Source organism: Nelumbo nucifera, chromosome 4 (assembly GCF_055504915.1).
Source record: "Nelumbo nucifera cultivar China Antique chromosome 4, China Antique-T2T, whole genome shotgun sequence".
Classification (NCBI taxonomy): domain Eukaryota; kingdom Viridiplantae; phylum Streptophyta; class Magnoliopsida; order Proteales; family Nelumbonaceae; genus Nelumbo; species Nelumbo nucifera.
In genome coordinates, this window is record NC_142652.1 from 19,265,788 (window position 1) to 19,274,656 (window position 8,869).

Below are 8,869 nucleotides of genomic sequence, written 5' to 3' on the forward strand. Positions count from 1 at the left end.
AAACCCATTTCAATATCTCCAAATCCCCCGAGCCACCTACATTTGTAGAAGCATCATAAAAGTGCAGCTCCACTTTGAGAAAACCCTAGAAAAGAAACAGGTTGTCGATCTGCAAAAGGAGCATTGGAAGCTCTTATTTTTCTTCTTCACATTACCCATTTATACAATAAAAAAACCTCTTCCATCGACACAAAGATGTCAGAACTCGGAAGAGGATCATGGCCGCCGGAGCTACTCACATTTGCAGAAGCGTTTCCAATTAATAAAGTGCAGGTCCACTTCGAAAAAACCCTAGAGAATAAACAAGCTCTCGATCTACAAAAGAAGGAACTTTGGAAGATCTTCCGATTCTTCTTCATCTTTCCTCGGTCTAGTGTTCGCTACCAGGCTTAGTCACCCCGCCTCCAATGCTGGCACTGGCATTGGCACTACTGGGTCTCAACAGGGCTGCTCACGCTTGCCCACCTCATCTTCTATGTCTCCATGGCTCAGACCCTCCGTTGCATCAATGAATTCAAGCACCGGTGGAGATGCCACAAGCTGACGCTAGGGCTGGCCGCTACAACTTCCAGCAACGATAGTGATCTTCTTCTTCCTCCGCCCCTTCTCCTCTTCGTTCTCTGACGAGGGATGATTTAGCCCGACCTAGTAAGTAAAGGTCACGTTGACACAACCTATAAGTAGGATGACAACTCGGCAAGGGAGACTAGTCAGCAATTCGGGAGCTCGGGTATTCGAGCACCTTGGCATAGAGCCACCTCGGCACAAAGTCACCTTGGCACCAAAGCCAGTTCGACGCCCAAGTACCGAAGTGACACGTAATCAATTCCAAAAGCTTCTCAACGGACTCTGAATCTCCCGGGATCACGCTGCGTAACGACAAGCCTTATCCTCTCCCCGGATCCCCGCCCAGATCAAACGATAACGATAGACTTCATTGACTGGTATATTACTCTCCTTCTAAAGCGGAAACGGATTTCATCTACGCGGGCAGGCCGAGGATCCCAGAGTCATTTCGTGAGACCCACGACAGCTCGACTATATAAGGGCATCAACCCCCCTAAGGCTCAAATACGTGCGATTTAGTGCGTTCTAGCTCTCCTTATTCTCAAACTCTTAGTTTGCATATCCTATTACTAACTTAAGCATCGGAGCGACCTCACCGGGTTAGCCACCCTAAGTTCTCTGATACCTCATTTTCCTTGCAATTCGAGTGAGCTACTTGGCTACAGGCATCCAAGCTGCCTTACAGCTAGGAGCATCCAGATCGCGCACCATCAATTGGCACCGTCTGTGGAAACAATTGAAAGGTCATCCCAATCCTAGTCTCAATCTCACTCCAATCTCAACCTCAATGGCATCTTCCAGCTATATCGGAAAGAGCGACATGAACGTCATTGGGGGGCAAGAGTAGCAAACGGTCATTCCCCAAGGTCCCTTGGTGACCATTGGCCAGTTCACCATTCCCCTGACAGTCTCAGGGGTTCCATCACTGTCTGTGTCGCACACTACCCAACAGGTGAATGTCCCGCTCCCCAAGTGAACACCACGTTCTCGGAGCCCTCTGTGATTCCCCCTGGGGTCAGGCATTCCCAGTTTAACGACCTCCTCTAGAGCATCCGAACGATGCAGATTCAGATGCAACAAATTCACCAGTTCCAGCAATATTACTTATAACAGCAGTACCAACAGCAATTTCCACCGCTGCAGCCGAACCAACCAACAAATCAACATCAAGGACAAACTCAAAACCAGAACCAACATCGGGCCCATCAGGGTGTTCGCCAGTCTCCTCCTTGCGGTGAGAGAATTTCACAGGTGCCGGTCTCTCCCTCGGGACGAACCTCGCCATGGGGCAGAGTAGACGAACGGCGTACTCCCCCAACCTCACAAAGGGGGAACTCGAAGGATAGGCCCGAACCTAGCTAGCCCGAGAGGCATAGTCGACAGCTTCAGCATCAGGACAATGTAGATCGTCAGCTCAGGGCCCGAGATGCGGGCTCGAGAGGAGACCCCTCGGTACCTTGTGACAACTAGCATCGGTCACGCAACGAAGAAGAAACGGTGAGAAGGACCCCCGATCCACCTCGCCCCATCATTCGGAGCAAGATCGAGATACCTGACAACACTGAGGCTGGCAGCACAAATGCAACACCAGCAAAGAAGCAGCAGTGGCAACGTCGCAAGACTTTCCGTTCCTCAACAAGGAATAGCCCGCCAGTGAAACCCAACCACCCAGTAGATCGAAGCCAAGAAAGGGAAGAGGTAAGCTCGGTGGTCACAAAAACGGCACATGCTCTGTTGAGCCGGCCATCCCCCTATCACTCGAGCTCCTAGCGGCCCCAATGCCGAAAGATTTCAAGATACCACCGCTAGACAAATATGATGAGTCTTTTGACCCCCAATGATCATGTAGACGCTTTCTAGTCCCAGATGCATCTTGCCGGGGCCGATGAGGCTTGCATGTGTGTGGCTTTCTCCACCACATTCAAAGGAGTAATGCGGACTTGGTATAGGAACCTCGCGCCGGGTTCCATCAGAAGCTTGGTGCAATTCGCAAATATGTTTACGGCCCACTTCATCACCAGTAAGAAGTGCCCGAAGTCGCAGGAGAGCCTTTTGAACGTGGTGTAGAGGGAAGGAGAATCAATTCGGAGCTACATTAAGCGCTCCAACGAGACTTGCTTACAAATACCAGACCTCAATCCAGCGTTACGTCTTACCGCAGCTCGGAAAGGAATTACTCACAAGGAGTTCAAGTGGCACGTCGTAGCAAACAAGCCAAAGAACATCACCGAGTTCCTCAGGTTGGCCGATCAGTTCATCAGCACAGAAGAGGAGATTAACCAGAAGACAAAAAACCAACAAGGTGAAAAGAGAAAGAGAGAAGAAGAAGGAACGAGCAACAATAAACAAAAAAGGAAAAATAGCAAGTCCCCGAGGAGAATAAGCAAATCACCGTGCTCGAGGAGCAAGTTCCCCTCTCGAAGTGAACCAACTATACTCCCCTTAACGTGAAGCGAAGAGATCTTAATGGTTATAAAGGACTCCTCCATTGTCAGATGGCCATCCAAGCTATGAGGAGACCCAACAACCAGGAACCCGAATGTTTATTGCCACTTTCATCGGGACCAAGGTCACAGCACGAAGAATTGTAGAAACCTCCGCAACGAGATCGAGGAACTCATCCGTCGCGGGTATTTGAAAAACTACATTTTGCTCAAGGAGAAAGGGCTGGGGAATCGACAAGGAGATCGGAAGAAAGATGCCCCGAAAACCAGTAGGCAGAACGAGCAGTCACCTCGCCCACTACCTGAAGAAAGACCGATCCGCGGGGTGATCAATATGAACATCGGTGGATCCATTGTAGCGGGGTGCACAGCAACAGCAGGGAAGACTTCGGCCCGGGAACTGGAGCACGAGGCAGAAAACCCACCAAAGCGACCTTGGATAGAAGAACCCAATTTTTTCACCGATGACGATGCTCATAGGATTCAATATCCTCATGACGATGCCCTTGTCGTAAAGTTGATCATCAATGACTTCGAGGTGAAGCGGATCTTGGTGGACTCAGGCAGTTCGACCGATATCCTCTTAAAAGGAACTTTTGACAAGTTACAACTACAGTGGAGCGATATGAAACTGGCGGATACTCCATTAGTAGGGTTCAGCGAAAAGGAAGTTAAGCCTATAGGACAAGTCATAATACCAGTGGAGGCGGGCAAGTGGCCGAACATTGTATGGCTTGAACATACATCCTTGGTGGACGCGACTCTGTCCCCCTACAATGCAATTATAGGTCCGACCCATCACACATGCTTTACATGCAATAGTATCGACTTACTATCTCGCGATGAAGTTTCCGACAGATTGCGGGGTAGGGGTCATACAAGGCGATTAGCTCAAATCCCGTAAGTGCTACGTGGCTTTCCTCAATGGAAAAGCAAAATTGGCGAAAGACGTCGAACAGAAGCAACTAGTAGACTATACCGATGAGCAAGCTGCCCCGATGGAAGAGACAGTCCACATACCAATTTTTGAGACCGATCCGACCAAGACTCTCCAAATCGGTGCCCTGATAAGCGAACCGCTTCGAACACAACTAGTAAGTTTCTTACTCAATAATTTAGATGTTTTCGCCTGGTCCGCAGCAGAAATGCCTGGAATCGACCCTAGTGTGATAACTCATAAGCTTAATGTGGACCCTTTAGTCATGTCAGTTAGACAAAGAAAATGCAACATCGCCCCGGAGCAGTGGAGGGTAGTTGATGAGGAGGTTGGGAATCTCCTCACTGCAGACTTTGTTAGGGAGGTTCATTGCCCGAGTTGGGGTCGCCAACCCCGTGCTGGTGAAGAAAGCCAATGGCAAGTGGCACATGTGCGTCGACTACACCGACTTGAACAGAGCCTGCTCAAATGATTACTTCCCCCTGCCTAGAATAGACCGCCTGGTAGATGCGACCTCAGGGCATGAGTTTCTGAGTTTCATCGATGCCTACTCCAGCTACAACCATATTAGGATGGACACAACCAACCAGGATAAAACTGCTTTTGTAACCGAACTCGAGATATAGTGTTATAAAGTCATGCTCTTTGGTTTGAAAAATGCTTGAGCAACTTTCCAGTGACTTGTAAACAAAATTTTTGAGCATTTGATTGGCAATAAAGTGAAATGCTACGTTGATGACATGGTCGTGAAGACCCAATCTTCTAGATCTTTAATCAATGATTTAGATGTTGTTTTTCAAATTTTAAGAAAATACAATATGAAGTTAAACCCAAACAAGTGTATCTTCGGGGTCATGTCGGGCAAGTTCCTCGGTTACATAGTGAACCGTCGTGGCATCAAAGCTAATCTGGATAAAATCAAGGCTATCTTAGATATGTGACCACCCCAGAAAATCAAGGAGGTCCAACGACTAACTAGCCAGGTAGCTACCCTAAACCAGTTTATGTCTAAATCGGCAGGTCGGTGCCTCCCCCTTTTTAAGGCAATTAAAAAGAATGAAACTTTTGAATGGGCTGAAGAGTGCCACCTCACGTTTGATGAGCTGAAAAGGTACCTAAGTACCACCCCGGTTTTAACCCGACCTGAGGAAGGAGATGAATTGAAGTTGTACCTCTTCGCGAGTGACGAGGTGGTCATCTCGGTACTGATTAGAGAAGTAGACCGGGTCCAACGACCAGTTTACTATGTAAGTAAGTGTTGCAGGACGCGAAAACCAGATATCTTGACATCAAGAAACTGGCGTACGCGCTTGTAGTAGCAACTCGAAAATTGCGCCCATACTTCCAAGCCCATTCCATCGTCGTCTTTACCAATAGACCTATGAGGCACATCTTACTTAAGCCCGAGGTATCAGAGAGATTGACGAAATGGTCTATCAAGCTTAGCGAGTACAACATCCAGTTCAAGCCACGGCCAGCAATCAATGCCCAAGTCTTGGTGGACTTCGTAGCAGAATACAAGTTCAGCACGCCAGGCCCTGAATTGACTGAGAACGCTAATGTGTCAAATGCGTCAACTAGCGCGGCACTAGTCTCGGTCGAATCAATACTGACTTGGGACGAGGATCCCTGGATCCTCCACGTAGACGGCTCATCCAACCATTGAGAAAGTGGTGCGAGACTGATACTGTATGGCCCGAGCGAGGTGAAGCTAGAGTACGCTCTCCAGTTCGGATTCGAGGCATCAAACAACAAGGCGGAATATGAAGCACTAATTGTCGGGATAAACATGGTGAAAGAAATGGGTACAAAACATCTCATTGTATGCAGCAATTCACAATTGGTAGTCAACCAAGTGAATGGCGACTCAACTATGATGGCCTACTTAACCAAAGTCAGGGAGATCCTACGGGGTTTCCTCTCTTGTTTCATCAGGCAAATACCGAGGTCTGAGAACGTTGAGGCCAATGCCTTGTCACAACTAGTAAGTACCAACGACAACACCCACTCGTTGATTATCTACTCCATGGGACCCTACCTACAGAATGGAATACAACTCGAAGGGTAGAGTATCAATCAGCTCGATACATCCTTATAGACGGACGGTTGTACAAGAGGTCCTTCACGCTCCCCTACCTACGTTGCTTGCGACTCTCAAAAGCTGAGTTCGTACTCCACGATATCCATGAAGGGTTATGCAGAGGACACTTGGGGGGCAGAGCGCTCGCCCAAAAGACATTAAGGCATGGCTATTATTGGCCCATTATGAAGGCAGATGCACTCGAGCTATCGAGCTTGTTAAGAAATGCGACAGATGTTAGAGGCATGCCAACATCCTCCATCAACCTATTACTGATCAAAAGTACTTGACTAGCCCGTTGCCCTTCGCGCAGTGGGGAATCAACATTCTCGATCCATTTCCGTTGGAAACTAGGCAGAGGAAGTTCTTGGTCGTGGCAGTGGACTACTTCACGAAGTGGGTGGAAGCTGAACTGTTGGTAAGCATCACAGCCGGGAATGTGTAAAATTTCTTTTGGAAAAACATTGTGTGCCGTTTCGGACTGCCCAGAGTTTTGATATAGGATAACGGGAAGTAATTTGAGGACATTAAATTCCAGAATTGGTGCATCGAGATGGGGATTCAGCAAAATTTCACTTCGGTAGCACATCCCCAAGCAAACGAATAAGCCGAAGTGCCAAACAGGGTTATCCTCTGCGGATTGAAATCTCGCCTTGCGCGAGCTAAAGGGTTGTGGGTGGACGAGCTGCCCAGCGTCCTTTGGGCCTATTAGACTACCATCAAGACCGCGACCGGCGAGACACCCTTCAACCTCACATACGGGACGGAAGCCGTGATTCCGGTGGAGGTTGAAGCACCGACATTGCGGATTGAAGCATACAACGAAGAGGTGAACAACGACGAGCTCCGAACTAAATTGGACCTTGTTGAGGAGGTACGCGATTTGGCCCACATTCAAACTGCGGCTTACCAACAGTGAGTAGCTCAGTATTATAACGCTCGAGTCAAGAAGCGACTATTCTGAGTCAGCGACTTGGTCCTTCGTATGGTAATGGCACCTAAGCTCGACGTGGGTAAGCTCGGTCCAAATTGGGAAGGTCCATATCGGATGAGACAGGTGTTCAGATAAGCAACCTATGAGCTCGAGACCATGGAAGGAAAATAGGTACCTCGAGCTTGGAACGTTGACAACCTAAGGAGATACTATATATGAAACCCCAACACAACCGGAAAAAAAACCCACGGGATCATCGAGCTGATCCTAAAGACGACGAATTGGAGAGAGGACCTTAAGTCACTCCTAGGAGCCTAAGGGCTATGGCGCCGAACTAACAAGACCTCGACACGATATAATACCTAGTTGCCTCTTCGGCATGGGCAGAGAAGTCCTACTCGCCTCTTCGGCATAGGCAGTCTAAGACCCAGTCGCCTCTTCGGCATGGGCTCGCTAAGACCTAGTCATTTCGGCATGGGCAACCGAAAACCCCAATCGCTTTGGCATGGGTAAGGCAAAGTAGCTCGAGCACAGACAGGTCGGGCATGTACCCTACAGTGTTTGTTCACCCGGCGTACAATGACGATGGATTATTCCTATTCGATTCTAGCTTGCCATCTTGGGAGTAATCTATACTTAGAAAAATTTTTGCTCCCGTTTGAGTTTAGCTCGCCATCTCGAGAGTAATCTATACATAGAAATTCTTTGCACACAAGAAATTTTGCGAATGTTGTATTCCATTAATGAAGCATTTGGGTACATAGCAAAAAACAAATAATAAACATAATGATTACAACTATATAGCCGAGCTAAGAGGCTCGGGACATTGAGTATTTACAAGGGGCTCTGAGAAAAGACACATCAGTCAACTCGGAGCTCCTCATCCCCAACAGAGGCGTCAGTTGGCAGATCGGTCTCCATATGGTCCTCAACGGCACTACCTCCTTCTCCCTCTTCCGCTGTCTCATTGCCGAGAAGGTCGTCGTCGCTCTCCTCCTTGGAGTCCAGGTCCTTAGCGGCTTCGACGACCATCTCCTTGGTGATCTTTGATGTTGTGATGGCACTGAGGTCGAGGTGGGGGAATTCACGTTGGGTCAACCATTTGCTGAGCTTAAAACCCTTGCGGTAGCCCGCTGTCATGGCCTCGACTAGTAGCTCGCGGTGTTCCGCCGAAGACTTGTACTCCTCGACGGCCTTGATCTTGGCCTCCTCCATTGTCTGGAGCAGAATATCAGTTCGCTCTTTCACTAGCACCTTAAGGTTCTCGTTCTCTCTCTTAAGAGTCGCCTCGTGCTCCTCCAACTCCTCTCCTCCATCAACAGAGTCAGCAATTCCTTCTTATCTCGTGCATCATTTTTCAACTGGTTGATTTCGTTGTGAGCCAGGTTTAGTTCGGAGTGGGCACTTCGGGAAGACTCCTCAGCCTCGAGAGCTTGTTTCAGATTCACCTCGGACTGGTAGGTCAGGGCATCAATCGAAGAGTTCACCTGCCAAAAGAAGAAACAAAATCTAAGTATGGAAAAAAATCTAAGTGTAGTATAGCCCGAAGGTTGAGTATGTACCATCGTGGAATGTGTAGCCGCTCTGATCCCAAGCTGAGCGACCGATAAGTCAGCCTAGCGAGCAACCTCCTCAGCAAAGACTGCGTCCTTGCTTTTGAGGAGACCGAACTTTGGAGTCAAAATGCTTTGAGCAAAGGTGTCGCTACTTGATGGAGTGGTCGCCTAAACGTTTGGGTCTCGAAAGATGTGGTCTCCTCGAGCACGCGAGGCGGGGTAACCTTGCCTTGGTCCTCCTCAACCAAGTCGATCACAGGTGGCTGCTCGACGACAAGTGGGTGCTCGAGGATGGTGGCGCCAATGTCGGGGGTGGTGGTCTCTGCGTGGAGACGAGCCTTCTTGGATGCC